General features: G+C 37.8%; 1 protein-coding gene across 9 annotated transcripts in view; it reads left to right on the top strand.

Annotated features, from left to right (window-relative positions):
- Nucleotides 1-17,249, top strand: part of NCOA2 (nuclear receptor coactivator 2) — a 198,013-nt gene that overhangs the window by 98,992 nt on the left and 81,772 nt on the right. The window contains exons 4-5 of one of the 9 annotated variants that reach the window (XM_074882705.1): nucleotides 15,127-15,208; nucleotides 15,901-15,962. The exons of 3 other annotated variants lie outside the window; for them this stretch is intronic. The gene's annotated coding sequence lies outside the window, so the exon portion shown is untranslated. Of the gene's footprint in view, nucleotides 1-2,427; nucleotides 2,803-15,126; nucleotides 15,209-15,289; nucleotides 15,963-16,015; nucleotides 16,037-17,249 lie in introns of those variants that run through there. 5 more of the 9 variants (XM_074882714.1, XM_074882695.1, XM_074882731.1 and 2 more) reach the window with 5 other exon arrangements.

Below are 17,249 nucleotides of genomic sequence, written 5' to 3'. Positions count from 1 at the left end.
TTAGTCTGTGCACTGCAGTGGTATATTCGCTCTTCTCCATTTGCTTTATCTGCACTCTGTTCTTCACAGAGCAATCTTTTTAACATTTGTATACTTTCACTCCTTTCAGTCTTCAGTTGATATTTTATTGCTACAATGACCCTTTTCTGTTACCTCCTTTGTATTTACACATAATTCCTTTCCTAACACTGTGATTATTGTGGTTTTGCTCACCATATTGTGTTGTCTTTGAATTTGTCATCTTATCCTTCCTGTAAATATTAGCAGTACAGTTCTAGCTATGGTATCTGACTGGTATGCTCCCATTTTTTTGTTTTCCTTAGATTTGTACTTCACAAGTGAAGTATTTTGTGTGTGTGCATGTTCTTGTGAAAGCTCATTTTCCTTCTGGTGCTTCTCTATTAATATATTTTCTTGAATATCAGAGATGGTCTCTGTAATCTTCACAGTTTTTCCCACATTTGTATCATTTTCCAGTTTAACCAGTATGCTTGATACACCTGCCTTCAGAGGAAGGAATTAATATGGAAGATGCAAGTGACAATTTGTTTTAATAAAAGAAGGTTAAGATTGCAAAGCAGTTCTTGTTCTGTTGGGCTTGAAGTTATATGTAGTTCTGAACAATGTTCATTTTGCTTACCCTATATAGTGTGGCACTTTGAGATGGAAAGACATACTTAGAAAGAACTGGCAAAAAAACCCTAACCTCAATTTAGTGTGTATGTTTATAAGTTTTTCTGCTGAATATAGTGTATTACATAGTCTCCTTATGGAACCAGATTATTTCCTCCTGGTCGGAGGATCTTTCTCACAGATTCTTTCTAAAGCATGGAAAAGAGAAAAGTAGAAAAGAGGATTCATGCCACTGCAGAAGGGCCCCTGTTCGTGTTCTGTTTCCAGCTCCTCTGCCGCAGAGAAGTTGTGCTTTGATCGTAGCCTTGGAGCAGGGATCCCCCAGAGCCTTGGGCAGGGCCACTTTCCTGAGTAAGGCTGTCCCTGCGGAGTGGAGTAAACAGAAAAGGTGACAGGGCAACATTGGCAAAGGTGGTGTGTACGGGATAGCCACTATTTCCTCACAATTTCCACCTTATTTTCCTGTAAGTACAACCACAGTCTCTAACATTACCCTTTTCAGTTTCTGGAGAAACGGTAAGTTTATGACCAATGTTGTCTTTAAATAGAATGATCTAGTGTAATGGGAAAAGATGGAAGTAGTATGAGAAAAGGAGATAATTCTGTTTCCTAATCAGATTGGAAAAGAATAGGTACAAAGCTGCAAAAGTTGTTTTGCAGGCTTGAAAATTACTTTAAGATGCTTCATCCACTGCTTTCTTAAACAGTTTGCCAACCCCAACACTGAAATGTCAGGTGAAAGGCTGTGCTGGTCTGTGCCCTCCTGCACTGCCCAGCGCTGTCAGAGGTGGACAGACCCAGGGAGAATAAATTGGATGTCATTATGCTGTGTGCCAACAGGGAAATGGTGTGCTAGTGCGGAAGAGGAAAGATTTGTTCTGCTTTCAGTCTGTGAAATACTTCAGTGAAAGCAGGACAGAGCGGTGTGTTTGCATGTATACATTGCCTTTTACAAGCAGGAAACCTTCTGAACAGTGAGGTGCAAAACTGCCCGGGGCTTGGCGCTCAGGAGGGATGGGAACTCTGAAGCTGAAGCTTAGGTAGGTTTCCCCACTGGGCAGTGTATTTAAAAAATATTTAAGATGGTTGTCAGGGTACTGAGTTAAAGAAAGATAAATGATGTTACTTTTAAAAAAAAAAAAAAAAAGTGAGAAAGAAAAAAGAAAAGAGAAAGGGAAGCACACTGGAGGTTGTAGTGCGAATCATTTGTTATTTGTGCTTTTTTGTATTCGCAGCAGAGTTGGGTGCTGGGAGAAGTTGAACCGTAGGATGTTGCTGAGAGAGGAGTATTTATTGCAGCAGAACTGAAATTACAGGCAAAAATTAAAGGACTCTAGGGGAAAAAGAGTAATTCTGGCATGCCAGATATTCAGTATTAAGCATGCTTAATATTCAGTTTAGTCTCATATGACATGTTTATGACTAGTGTGTGTGCCCCAATGAAGGCACTGCCTAAAAATGTATTTGTTAATTAGTTTTGGTGCAAGAAGTAGAGAGAGTGCACGTACTTCTCCACCAACAGCACAATTTGCTTTTTGATAGAGGAAGATGCAAAATTATTTCAAGTGTGCCGGGTTTGGGTTTCTCCTGGAGTCGTATGCTTAAAATCAGCAGAAGGGAGGGAGGGGAGTTACTCTTGTCTATTATCATCAAGCTCTGCTAATGTAACCCGGGCGCCACGTGACTGCAGAAAAGGCTATTATCTCAATGAAAAGGAAACTGCTTTTTAGAGCAGCAACAGAACAGAAGCAGGAGGAATTTTCGAGTACTCCACCATGCTGGATTGTCAAAGGGGGATCTCTCTGATCAGCAGTTAGGGAAGGATTAGCGTGGCCAGTTTGTCAGCTGTCATTAGAAGCAGATGACAGAGATGATAAGCTGCTGTGTGCGCACGTCCTCACTCAGCATGTGCTTTGGTTTACATCAAGACATAACGCTGGTTTGGGATAACGGAGACCTGATATTTTTAAGGCTCTAAATTTACTGTAATTGTCTCCTTTTCTATTGTATTATTTTTCCTTTTTTTTTTTTTTTTTTTTTTTTTTTTTCTCCTCCTGTTTTTAATAAAAAGCCAGTGTGATGGATGGGGAATTTATCTACATCTTGATCTGAAGACGCAGAAAAACTAGTGAGATCTGCCTTCAACTGCAAAGGCTGGAAGACGACAAGGTGTGTTTCTGAAGTGCTGTGACTTCATTGTTAGTGCTGTCTTTTTGCACGTATGTGTGCTCCCGTGTGTGCATCATAGGTGTCTGGATGGGGGTGGGCAGGGGGTGCGTGTTGGTTTGGGCAAGTGGGAGGAAGAGCTAATTTCTTTTTAAGCAAGAGACTATAAAGATGTTTCTACAAAGGAACAATCTAAATTTGATTCTTTAGTTTCTGTAGTTTTCCCCCTTTTTAATGGCTACAGGTGTACTTGTGGTTGCCTGTGACAGCTTTATGGGTTTATGAGGCTAAATATATCTTAGTCAGTGCACAGGAAATATTTTTGTAAGCAAGTTTTCTGGCAACCAGAATAATACACAAACCCATCTATATTTTCCCACTGTCAAGAGGAGGTGGAGCCCAAGAATGTCTTTTTCATTGCAGTAATTACTATTCAATATTCAGTAATTTCTATGCACATGAAAAAGTACAGAGTAAGTCAGACTGAGACATTTTTGCAATAAAGCTTTGTCTTTCTGACCAAGAGCTTAAGTAGACAAAACACACTGAAACGTTTGTAGTTATATAACTTTCTCTGTTCTCTAATCTTAATAGTTTTCTTTATAAGTACACGATCCTGTAAACAGAATGACATTCAGTTAATCTTCAGACCTCGTATTTATCTCATGGTTATGCATGCTGATGTCATTAAATATCTTGGCAGTATTTACCTTTCTTTTAACCTTGGGAGGGCAACATTTAATATTGCAGATTAATTAAATAATAATAAAGCCCCTGAAAAAAGGTTATAGATAGTTACTTGTAGTAAGTGAAGATACTATGCTGTTTCCCCTGCTCGGGAAGTTATTGCAGGCTTGTTGGCTTTATTTTCCTGTTGTACACTGCATTAAGCCTGGCATTGCTCTTTACCTCACAGCAATAACACTAATCCCAGACCACAAAAAAAAAGATGAAGTGTTTGAATTTGCGTAGGGGTGCTGATTGTCACTTCTCTAGAATTTTGCCTCCAAAGTTAAGGGCTGGATTGTGAAGATGCATGTCATTGCTGCAGTACACTGGCAGTTTGCTAAAGTGTGTTTTCCCGGATTCATACTGAAATAGTGGTGGTGGCTATCATGCTTAGAATCCGTTTAATAATTAACTAAATACATACAGGAAATGCCTTAGTTTATTTTATTTAGGACTTTGAAAAACTCATGCTACTTTGAGATAGGAGGGGGGAAGGAAAATATTATTGTTTTTCAAATTAATGTAGTATGTGTTTGAAGAGACTTTATTTCATACTGTGAGGGCAGAGCCAGAAACGTAAACAACTTTGCGCTATTTATTTGCTTGTTCTCTTTTGTCTCAGTTTGATTATTTTAATTGCAGTATACCTACATTTTGATACAGAGGCTTGGGGCCGGCACTGCTGTTGAGTGGAGGCTTGAGAACCCGTCACGTTTGCGGCACCAAATGTCAAAGCCACAAGAACAATGAAACTTCCTCTCTGCTTCTTGTGTTTTCTTCCTTTATTTCATTACGGAAGATCTAACAAGATAGTGGGGGCCAAGTAGTGCTTGCTGAAACGTTGGCACCTATGTTTTGTAGAAAAATAGATTTTTTTTCTGCTTTACAGTCATTTTGATTTGCCTGATGTCTTTTAGGATGTATTAAGGGGGGAAATTTGAACATCACCCTTTTGGTATAGACTGTGCTCCTCAGGTGGCTCCGTGTTCTCACAAAACTCAAGGTGGCGTATTTTCTTTCATAAGCAATTTCTTACAGAAGTATGGTATGCTGCATATAGAAAACTTCAAGGACTGTCTTTGACCAGAGTAATTTTGTTTGTCCACTCTTCAAAATCCTGTATGCTACTGTAGTCAACAAGGTTACACTGGTAATGTTCAAAAGGTGTTGCTCTCCTTTTTTTTCTTTTTCTTTTTTTTTTTTTTTTATTTTTTGTTGTCATCTCTGTAAGGTAAACTTCTTGTGCAAGGAGGGAGGGAAGACATGACTGCATTGCAAAATATACCATGTTCTAAGAAAAAAACCCTTCTTGGAAAGTCTGAGCTAGAGTACTACTTTGAAATATTTCATTTCACTCCAGAGTTCTTAGCACGGTATTTAATAACAAATGTCATTAGGAAATCAACTGGCTAGTTAGATTTTGCAGTGCCATTTTATTTATTTACTTGGACTGGTAATGGGGAAAAAATTGAGGAGAGGTGTGAAAACAACCTTGATTCTCAGAAACTACTTCATTAATAAATGGAATAAATTTGTTAGCACACTCTTATAGAATAGCTCCATAATTGTAGTAACAAAGCTGAGTTAAGGACTGAGGAGTGGGTCTACAAGACAAGCTGTCTGAGCTGAGTAAAGGAGAAGATTGTAAGTTGATAATCTCTGTACCTGCGAGGAAATCCCAATGGAGTCGTCCTACTGCCTGCATTCCTCCTTAGGTTTTCTTACTTGCTTACCTCCAGCTGTGGCAGGACTAGAAGGATGCCTGAATTGGACTAAAAGTAATTTTAGCTTTAGTCTCTGAAGGTGAGGAGTAAGATTTGAAAGTCTTGTGTCTTTCAGAAGTGGGCTACTCTCCATACAGGGGCTGACCTTGTGGGTAGTTTCCCTGATAGCTGGAGCTGTACAGTGAAGGACTGGGAAGGTCTGGCTGGGATGTGAGGATACAGAGCATAAGAAAGATCTCAGGAATTTGATGAAAATCCTACATGAAGAATCAAACCAAAAGTTTATGATAAATGCACTTAATTTGCAGTGTGTGTTGTACCTGAATCTCCTCTTCGCTGTTCCCATTTAATTTTCTCCTATGCATCCTGTCCCCAAACAAACTCCATCAGGATACTGTAGAGCTCTGATTTTCCATTCCTGATAGCGTAGGCTATTGTTGTGATGGAGCAACCATCTAACACAAGGTTCTCATGAAGAAACTTATGTTAGAGCTGCATGGTAATAAAGATATTTTTGTTACTTTTCATGAAGTTTTTCCAGGTGTTCGTTCAGTCCAACTAGTTTTAAATGTGTGTTATTTTTTACTTTGGGGCAATGTATTTCAGGCTTCTAGTCAACTCCTCTTATGAATGTAGTGGGTGTTTCTTCCCCTCTTTAGTAATTACATTTCATTATATTCCAAAATTAAAAATACCTGGAATATATGCTAATTCTTTCTTAGCATTTGTGATTCTTCTTTACCATAAATGGTTTCATTATTAACAGAAATTAATTTCAGTTTATTTTTACAAAGAGAATAAAGTGGCTGATAATGAACATACAGCTTTAATAGTAGAGTTACCTTGTTTTCCTTGGGCTGCAGGATACAAACATAGTGTATCAGGCCGATGGAGTGATTTGTGTCCTACAAAAGAGAGAAATAAGTTTGACATCTTTCTCTAGTAGACTAGGAGGAAAATCCAAACTTCAGTGAAGTCAGTGATAAAATTCTGATTTATTTCAATTAAGTCATAACATCCCCTTAGAACTCTTTCATTTTTTCCAGAATGTCATTTCTGCTGTTAAGGGAGCTGTGGTAACGCTTGTAAAGGGTGTTGCCTGTAAGTGTGGTGAAGGCCAAAGGTATATGTGGATTTAAGAAGGAATTGGGCACAAATGAAGATATGTTCAGAGGGAGGAGGAGGGACAGCAACACCACAGCTAAGCTTGAACCACTGATTGTCAGAGACAGAGAGAAGTTATCAGGAGAAAGATCAGTCTGCAGCTGCCTTTTACTTTTTCCCAAGGCATCTGCTATTAGCTTCCATGACAGACTAGTCACTAACTAGATGTCTCTTTCATTTGACTTATACAGCCATTCCTATGTATGTTTTATTTGGTCATAGTCTGTATTCATATGTATGTGTTTACACATATATATATATATATATATACACACACACACCCCCACTTGTGGGTGAAGAGCTTGTGTCCACAAGGTTTTATTCCTTGGCAGTTGACTAACTAAAGCAACAAGATTTTTGAGTTGTCTTTTCCTTTTAAATGCTTTCAAATGATGATTAAATTTTTATCTTCTTTTGTTATTGCTGGTTGCAGTATTTTACTAAAGCAAATAGAATGAAGACCAACATGAAATTTGAAGTCATTAGTAACTGTTATTCATATTCACAGATCAGTTTTTAAACTCATGGCTGTATTAAGAATGTATTCAATTAGAGTGTGCAGGCTACTATGGGCATTTAATTTTTATCAAGTTAATTGTACTTTGCCAAGACACTTGTGTGTGGTTCTGATCTAATTTATTCTATTACTTTTAATTTTTGTGCTTATTAACAATGTACATAGTACTTTCAATGCCTTTGCCAAGAGTTTTAAGATACATCTAACAGACATCTGTATTAAGTACAAAACTAATTCTGCATGTTGAGAGACGATACAAGTATAATCTTTTATACACATAGCAGTATTCTCTCAAAAAGCATGTATTAAATTGGTTGTTCTTCAAACCTTAATAAGAAAAGAGTAATAAAATTTATTCTACTTCCTAACTCTTAGACTGCTGCTCCAGTATAAATGGATGATACTGGCATGGGTACCAGTATCAGCAGGAAGCACCTGCTATGGGGAACTACCTGCTCATGCATATATGGGATAGGAATAGGGGCCAACCCTATCTGGTCTCTTCCATAACATCTGGAACCGCGTCCTTGTCACCAGGGCACCCTCTGGGACCAGGGCTGAGGCAAGTCATCTTAGGGTGAGGAGGATGCTTGCTTCTCCAGGGAAGATGCTCTATATGAATTTCAGAGGCAGAGAGGATGGGTAAACCAGGGACCATACCGAAGCGGATGACTTGGGTATACAGTTTCAGGAAGTGGAGCAGGGTTCTGAACCTTGTGTGGGCACCAGCCACATCCCTGACTGACAGAGGACATCAACATGAAGTCAAATTCACCTCGTAGCCAGCTGTTAACATTTCTATGACCATGGCTATTTGTTGGAGCTGAGTACTAGCATTTATTTAACATGAATATATTTATGTTTGACTTCGGTCTGTTGTTAACTTGCAACCTTCTGGAACAAAGAAGCTTGAATTCTTGACTCTTAAATTGAAATTGTATTGTTACACACTCTTAAACTAAATGCATGCTTATGAGAGCATCTCGGTATTTTAGAAGGAAGTGTGGAATATATAACTGTATGTTGTAGGTGTGTGTGTAGTAAGTTATTTGTTCACCATAACAATGTCAGAATCTGTAGAAATGCTTTAGATAATGTTTAGGTACACTTCCTGCAAATCAGAGTTTTAATTCAGTGCTTGGCATTCGAAAGAATGGCCTGAAGTTTCAGCATGCTTCCAAGTAATAGGTGGTTGGGTAGAAGAGAAAAATAAAACCTCTTAGTGCTGCAGCTACGTGAAAATCAAAAACATGAATTCAATTTTTGATTAGGCACCAGAGAAGACACACAGAGCTGGGCTTTCTGAACTGTAGCAAAAATTTCAGTAAGATCATGTGGTTTCAGTAACAGTATCTATTCCAGGACTGAAGGAACATTATTTCGATGATCAGATTAGAGCTATGAAAGGTGGCATGCAACATAAGCATCTCTTGCAAGTTCAAGCTTGGGTTGCACATCACATTGCACCTGAGCGTGTAGAGATGCTAAGTTTATCCTAGTGATCAGGAGGACCGACACCTGCGTGAAGTCATTGAAATGGAGATTGAGAAGTGATGGAACTCAAATTCAAATATGATAGGTTTGATATCTCTGTGTATAGGTTCGATAACTCTATGTGTTACTTACTGTATACAACTGATGTGGAAACACAATGTTCTTCTCTCTGGCTCGCCCTCTGCTTTTTACTTTTTACCGCTATGGAACCCAGTTTCCTGAGCTTTTTATTAATGGAATATGTTTTTTCTAAAGTAACAGACTGGTATTTGACAGGCAGTTTTCTGGAGTTAAATCCTAATATAGGCATGCCCACGCCACAGAGATGCATAAATGCCTTTGTTGTGATCGGTCATATTTTTCTCACTGCTAAGATAGGTGTCTTGAAAATAACAGTGAACTGTATAAGCTTACTGGTATTGTAAGTATTGTATACATTTGTATCAGTTATATTTATGAGATTAGAAAATGGTGCTGGATTGAGTTTTTCCATGGTGCCTATCACTTGTGAGAGCAGTTGTTTCACTCTTTTCCTCTCTCTGGTCTGGTTTTCCCCTTGCTCTTTGGTGGTTTTTGAGGCGGAATGTTGACGTGGGAATTTAGGTGGACAAATAACAGTTTTGAAACTGAGATTGGCAGAGAGGATTCAGTAGTAGTTAAAATACGCTTAACTCAGTGTTTCAGAAGTACCATCAACTGGAAATGAAAGCTATTTAAATACAAAGTTTCCTATAATATTATCCTTTTCTGTGTTGTTAGTTTTGCTTCATTTGTCACCTATCCTATTCACAACATTTTACTTTAAATCATAGTAGATTTGAAATACTAGGCTTCTAAATCAATCTCATAAGTAAAATTGTTAATAATTGTGAACTATAAGAAAATTTCTAGATCTTATGTGGAAATTTGGACTCCTACTTTTCCAGTGAAAATGCTTCCAGGCTTAATATTTTTTGCAGCCATAGTTTGACACTTATCAAATACAACCTAGAAGGTTACGTGGTTTTAGAATGACTTTTGTGGTTTCTTTCTTTCTTTCTTTCTTTCTTTCTTTCTTTCTTTCTTTCTTTCTTTCTTTCTTTCTTTCTTTCTTTCTTTCTTTCTTTCTTTCTTTCTTTCTTTCTTTCTTTCTTTCTTTCTTTCTTTCTTTCTTTCTTTCTTTCTTTCTTTCTTTCTCTCTCTCTCTCTCTTTCTCTCTTTCTCTCTTTCTCTCTTTCTCTCTTTCTCTCTCGTCTCCTCTTCCTCTCCCTCTCCAAGGATGCAAGAATGGCTGGCATATATACAAATAATGTTCTGGCATTGTATTTTGTTTTATAATCTGGTGTTTTAAGGGGAGCTTTAGTGGTATTAAGCTGCATTTCTTTTGTCCTTGAGTATTAAGAATCAGAAACATTTCTTGATAACAAGAGAGAGGTAGAATCCCAAACCTGAAATTACAATACAGAGTCTTGAACAATTTTTTGCAGTAGTACCACCTGCCTTCTCTTTGACAATGTTTTGGTGAAAACAGACCTCTTCCTCTTTAAAAGTGGAAATTGAGCAAACCTGTTATATGTTATGTTTAAAAAAAATGGTACTTTCTTCCTCCAATGTTTTTTCTCTGTTGTTTTATTAAAGCCTAGTCTTACTATTCCTGGGCATATTAGAGGTGGCTGACGTGGTCTAATCTGTAAGCAGCTGAGTGGCTCTGTTAAGAGCCTTAGCCTATGGGAATACAGAAGGTAGGAGCCATTTTACAGTGCTGGGGTCAGCCTGGAGGGGTTTTTGCAAAGTCTCAAGCAGAACTGGGGTTTTCTCAAACCTGTGGTTTTGAGTAGCTGAGAAAAACTTCTTTGTCCTTCAAGATTTAGGTGGATTTTAAAGAAAGTCCTGTTAAATACCGGTCTGTAGCATTGAACATTAATGTTAGCCATTTATTTGATTGTTAAAGCATGTGTTAAAGAGCTGCTGCTGCCCATTTGTAGCCTAATGTGTTTATTAGATGGTCTTCCCAGTGGCATCTTGAAGTGTCTTTCAGGTAAAAAATTCATGAGCATTATTGGCTTTCAGGCTGCAAATGGAATATGTAGTCTTCTTACTGTCTAATACACCACTCTAAAGCCATTACACAGAAGTAAGGGAAAAGATATTGTTGAAGAAAGAGCCTTGAGCTTAAACATTTGTTTATAGTCTGTTAGGCTTTGTGTAGACTGAGAAAGAATGTGAGTAGTAGGTGTTGGAGCCAGTTTTCTGTTCTATTTTACACAGACTCAATGGCATTTGCTAGTAAATTATGTTCCTTTTCTTAGTTTTAGTTTGTGGAGTTCAAGAATAAAGTAGAATTTAGTAAATATTAACATAAATCTTGTTTTAATGTAATCTGTGATAGGCTCTCTTTCAAATGAAATTGCATCTTGTAAGTAATAAGTGTTACTTTCAGATAGAAAAGGCTACAGGTGCACATCAGATTTTAGTAAAAGTCTTTTAAAGGTGACTGGAGTTTTTCAGCTTGCTGCTACAACCTTCCTCAAAGAAACTCTGTTTTCTGTTTTCACTTTATATTGTGTGACTGTTGCAGGGTGGTAAAGACTTTAGACAGTTTTATCTGTAGTGAAAGTGGCAGTCCTGTCTCAGGAAAAGAGCATACCCTTGAATAAATTAATTTGTATTTTAATATGAGGTTACCAAGGTATTGAACATTTTGGCAGACTGGCATTGTTTCATTTGGGGTATATCCCAATTGCAGGTGTTTGGTGATGAAGGATGGGTATAGTAAGTTGGTGCCAGAACATGCGGTTTATGTGTATCAGTGATGCAGGAGGATGGTTTGATATATCTTTAACTTTCTTTTCTGTCAAACTTTTTAGCAGTGGATCTCTGGCTTTAATTTAATTTTACCAGGAAATACAGTCTTTTTTTCTTGCTCCTTTTATTTCCCTTGATTTTCATCTCTATTTTTTTACTCATTTCCAAACCCTTATCCATGTCTCTCTGGATTTGTCAAAATACCTGTGCAAGAGAAAGTTTGCAAAGGAGGAGGCTGAGCTTTTCCAAGCTGTGTGGGGTGGGGGGGGCTCAGTTAGCTTATTGGGATTCTGATGGGTGGGACAGTGAAAAGTGCTGGGAGTCAAAGCACCCCTTCCTCTTGAACTGCTGTGGCTCACCCATACAAGGTTGGTCTTAGGCTCCCGTGGCTCCAATCTCTGATCTAGCATCTTATCCGGCCTCTGACAGCGATTTCCTTTTGAGGCCCAGGAAAGTGGCTAGCAAGTATTGCCTTCTTCAAAAAGGTTGAAGATTGCAGTATGTATCAATATTAAATATTTTCCAATTCAGAAATGGAGCCAGTGAAAAAAGAGTTCATAAGCAGGAAAAAATGTGAAGAATCAGAATCTGCATGTGACTTCCAACTTTCCTCTGTCTTCTACCAGAATTAATGCTACATGGACTACATCAGTAATTTTGAAACAGAGACTGAAAGCTTCTAGTCATGAGAACTTCACAGAAAAAAAAAGTATAAATTAGAATGGATGTATGTTTGAGTTTATAATTAAACACAGGAATATGAGCTGGTTATATTTGTAAATTGGGCCGTTAGAGAAAATTTTTGCCAAACTTTTCACTGACTTGTAATATTTTTGGTCAGTAAACAGCATTTTTGCTGTTTGTTACTCAATAAAACAGTGACTTCTATATTTATCAGTTGTATCTACACTAAATGCATGTATTGGTGTGCTGGAAGGGTGGTAGTATAGTACTGCTACCTGATTGTCTGCTATATGGTACTTTACCTTTTGTTTGCTACTTTTCAGATTGAAATAGCAGCTTTGAAGGTGTAATCCTCATTTATTCTTTAACTGCATTTGTTAGGCTTATAATAAATCTGACAGTTTAACAGGCCTTGTTTGGAAGATGGCCTGCCCTGATAAGAGATAAAATGCACATTATCTTCTTCTACATTGACTCTGGATGATTAACTGGATTCACTGATGCTGAGGATCAGTACTGGAAGGTTTACTCTGCATGCCATGTTCCTTCGTGGCATTTGAGGAGTGGAAGAAATGTTACAATTTCATGCAACTGATTTGTGATAAATTTTTTTCTGTCTTCTCCTTCACGGGGCCTCTGTTTGGTTGGGTTTTTTTTGGTTTGGTTGGGTTTTTTTGTTTTTGTTTTTGGTTTTTTTTTTCCCATGTGTTTTATTTTTGGGTTTACATTGTTTGGGGTTTTTTTCCCTTTGAAAGATGAATGTCTTGAGAAAATATGTTTACTATTGCTTTATAATTAGGTTAAGTCTCTCTGTGTACTCTAACTTGGAACGGTTGCTGGTGGAGGATGTGAAGGAGGATATGCTGTCACGACGAGAGCAGAAACTATTGTTTTATTACTGATAACAAGAAAAAATGAATTTAGACCTCTTTCAGGCTCTGTTGTTTCAGTCTCCCAACATCTGGTAGAAACTGGTTAGGTCTCAATGACTGTAATTACTAACATATACTGTCCAAGAGTTTATTCATTTAATTTTTCAGTATTTGTCATTTGCATTTAACAACTGGAAAATTAGACAGTGATTTTATCTACAAGTATTTTGGATGCTTAGGCCTGTGGGAGAGAGCAGGAGAATATGCTTACGGTGATAAAAGTAAATACAAAGAAGGTATTTACTTACATTAGTTCTTTAGGTATTTTTAGTAATAATAATTCTGCTTCTCTAATTATCTCCTTCCTTGTATGAAAATGCTGCTGTGAGTGTATTTATCTTTCCATTGCTCTGTTGCTCCTCATTGATGCCCAGTGGAATTGAAGCTTGAGGGACATCTGAGTCAGCATTAAAAGTTCAGCTTTTAGTTTTCGTTGTAGGGCTTTTTGTGGGACAGATGGGAAAAAACCTTAATATATATTGAGAAGAAAAATCTGCTACCACCACTGAAGGCAAAATACTAATTCCACAATGGGATATTATGTTTGTATTTTGGAGCGCAGTACAGCTCCCAAACAACTTAAAAAGGGTATTATTTACACAATAAAAAAGGGAGTGCCTGGTCTTGCATGACAATTCATTCTGCAAGACACGCATTCAAATTCAGCTTTGTAAGACATTTTCTTTCAAATAAAAATTGGTTTAGTTCAGCATCTGACATATCATGATGCTATTTTTTTCATTAACAAACATATGTCTCTGTCTCTCTCTCCTCAATGCAGTGTTCACTGTTGGTTTTGTTTTTACTAATTCCCAATTTCATTAATCCTTTTCCTATTCTATACTATGCTAAATAAGCCTTACCCACTTTTTCTTGATTTTTGTTTCAGAAGACATATGGTAGAGCTGATATTACATATCCATTTCTTCTAAAGCACTAAATGAACCGAACTGTTGAATATCTTTCTTCTTTCTGGAAATTCCTGCAGAAATGTATAAAAAGATCAGAGGAGCAGGATGAATGCTGTTTTCTAATCGAAGGTAGTTCCCTATAGAGAAGGTTTATTGGAGAAAAACTTTGAGCCTCTGACTTGTCATTGTACTCACAGTGGCTTCAGTTTTGAATTGTCACGTTTTCTGGAAAAATTCAGACTTCAAGTTTGGGAGTTTAATTTTCTAGTCTGAGAAGCTATCCATGTGGTTCAAGAGTCTTAAGAACAACTTTAAAAGTTCCTAAATTATCTTGCTAAAAAATATTAATTTATTTGATGTTACAAATTTTTGTGTATTATAAAACTATTAGTAATAATGAATAACCAAGACATTTTAAGATGGATAAATGAATGTGTTAAGGCAGAACCTAAAAAGCACTATATGCAGTTTAGCTGCTCCTGGCCCACAAATGTTTGTTTGTATGTCTAAAATTCATCTATCAAATCAATCTAATTCTCACTTGAAAGTTTCCTAGGTGCCTGCTCATTGCTACCGCATGTGCCCAGAAGCACTTTCTTCTGAAAAATGTGGTTTTGGTTCCTTGCTTATGCTGCATTAAATTTGTAGAGGTACCTAGACCCTCCAGAGACCTTCATCTAGTAGTATGCATAGATCTTGAATGTGAATTAGCTCATAGAAAAAAAATTAAATAGCTGCTTTGTTTTGAAAGACATGAGGAAACTGGAAGAGTGCTCACCTCTTTGACTCGACTTGTTAGAGTCATTGCTGAGAAATGGGAGATACAGGTTTGCTATCTTCCTCAGCCTAAGGGATTCAAACCTCAATCCTTTGCGTCTTAAGACAGTGTTTGAACTACTTACCTGTGAGTTTATGGACTATACACCTAAAGATTCCTACTGCACAGCAAGAGTTAATTAACCTTGCTCTCTTTGCTTCATAAATGTCCAGTTTTGGCAAACAGATAGCCTGCCACCTAGGAGGCTGTCCTGCGTGATAAAAAATACAGGCTTGAAACCCCTCTGGGAAGAGGGAACTGAATCTCCAACTCCCAGTTTCTGGCTGGCTTAGTTGGTATGTAGCATTATGGAAGAGCTGGGTAGCAGCTAAAAGGTGATACCTCCTCATTTATCCTAACTCAGGAGAGGATTCTAGTTTCTGAATCCCAAGAGAATAGCAGAACTTTACCTACCCCGGTCAGCTCCTAAATCCCTAGGAAGATAGGGTTTGGGAGCACATCCTTTTGATTTTAGTACTGTGTACTAGATACTGCTGAGTGACTTTCATTTTGGCCTGTGAGATTTTTTAGATTGCTGTAGTATCTTCTCTCTCTCTCTCCACTTTCCAAGGCACCTAACTGGATTTTGCATTCTTCTCTGAAGCACAGGCATCAACAACACAGGAGCTGCAGAACCTATACAGATCTTTGAGGTATAGAACATGATTTTTTGTTTAATGAAGACATAGGGGAGAGTGGAAAGCAAATATGATAATAGGTGGTAGATTTCCAGAAACATTTTACGATGAGTAAAAAGAAAGGAGTAACTCTTTCTAAGAGCAAACTGATAATGCTGCTGACAAAAAGACATAATGACATGTAATTAAAAAAAAAAAAAAAAAAGAAATAATTTATTTAGAACCATTTAGTGTGTTTAATAAGGAGAGAAGAAGGTGCTGGTTTTGTAATAATGATACCACTTTTGTTCCCTTAAATACAGAAGGATGAAGTTTAGATGTTTATGGTGGGAGGTTAGTTTTAATGTTTCCTCCGAAGGCTGATACTGTAGATGTAGTGGAATTCCTCCAGAACAGCATCAGTGTGAATGTAAGAAGAATTGAGCTATGCATTGGTGGAGCTACTGGTGAAACTTTGGTTCCTGCAAAAATAAACTTCCCTTTGAAGTAAGCCTGGCAGAGTAGGTGGGAAAACTGTCAATAACTGTTCCTAATTGCTTTCTTGGGGAGGAAGTAGGAGTGGAGAGGGGTATTCCCCCTAAATGCTTACCTCTGACTTTAATTCTTAATACTCTGGGGGAGAAGATGACAGTTGAATGTTTGACAGGTTTTTGTAAATTGTGCTTGCTTTTATCAAGAAAAACAGTTAACTGATTTACATTTCTCAGGTATTTCTTGGGAAGCATAAGAAACAAAGGGATTCCCCAGCCTAATTTTTCTTCTGAACCATGTGAGTTTGTCTTGGAGACCAGATGATCTCAGGAATGTACAGCTTTCATCATGCTGATGATTTTTCTCACCCTGGTCAGTGAAAAATTTAGACATTGGGTCAGAGCCCCAAGGACAGTTCAAACTCTCCACTGACAGAGACGTGGAACTGCTGTCTCCTCACAACTTCTCTTTAATTATTGTCACAGTCATAGCATCTTGCTCCTTCCTTGGAGCTCTACTTGTGATACTTGTGAAATTGTGTGTTTTCAAGGAAGTGCTTAGCTACTAACAAATTAGGCGAATGTATATTTCTACTTTTGTACTTAGATAAATTAGGATTTGAATGACTGCTGGGGCTAGAAATCAACGAAGATATGTAGTTGTTAAGGAACGGCCGGTGTCACAGGCCACGCTGGAGACTGGTAGATGTTTCAGGCTCTGCAGTAAAGTTGGTGTTGGTGTGGTGCTGTGAATGCCCTGACTGGGGTCACTGGGAGTTCTCCAGCAAGTACAGAATGATGCAGTTTGTGATGGTACATCTTCCTTTTGAGAGCTCAGCTCTGCTCCACTGCAGAACCAGGACATTCATGCTCTTATTGCAGTTCTCAAAACATTGGCAGTATGTACATACATGTAGATACACATATGAATGTATAGACTCAATACAGAAAAAGATAATCCACTTATTTTTCAAATAGAATCTGATACCATCTATGTCAAAGACCATCTGGGAGCTATATGTTTCAGGCATGATCCAGTCTTTTTCATGAAACTTGACCAGTATCTAGAAAAAGGAAAATGACTCCACTTTCTCCTCAAACTGGTTAAAAATAATATTTTCAGTACAAAGAAAGGCTTTTTTTATTTTTTTAATTTAGAAAAATGTTAGTTGGTGTTCAGTTTTGAACCTGAGACAGCTCTGAGTCTTCATTTGCTTGCTGGAGTTTCAATAAGCAGCCTTTGTCAGCATCCCTACAGAACTTCTTGGATCTTAGTCTCCAGGCTGTTTCTGCAAATCTTCATTCAGCCAGTTCATTGAGAAAACTAAGATTTCCAGTGTGAACATCCTATTACTAACACATACTCTGGCTGCTAGATTTTATAAAGTGTCAAAAAGAAAAAGAGAAGGGGACTGCAGTTTTAACCCACAGCAGTTCCCTCATTAAGTTCAATGCATGGCTGACTGGGCCAGCAGAATGAAGGGAGCTGGTGGGGCAGAAAGGAAGGGCTTGAAGGATGTGGTGAATCCCCTCGTTTTGATACCTGATTTCCATTTTATGCCAGTGTGAAGTGATCATAGAAAGTA

This window comes from Strix uralensis, chromosome 1 (genome assembly GCF_047716275.1).
Source record: "Strix uralensis isolate ZFMK-TIS-50842 chromosome 1, bStrUra1, whole genome shotgun sequence".
NCBI classification, from domain to species: domain Eukaryota; kingdom Metazoa; phylum Chordata; class Aves; order Strigiformes; family Strigidae; genus Strix; species Strix uralensis.
The sequence above is the reverse complement of the archived record's forward strand: the minus strand, read 5'-3'. Positions and strand labels throughout refer to the sequence as shown.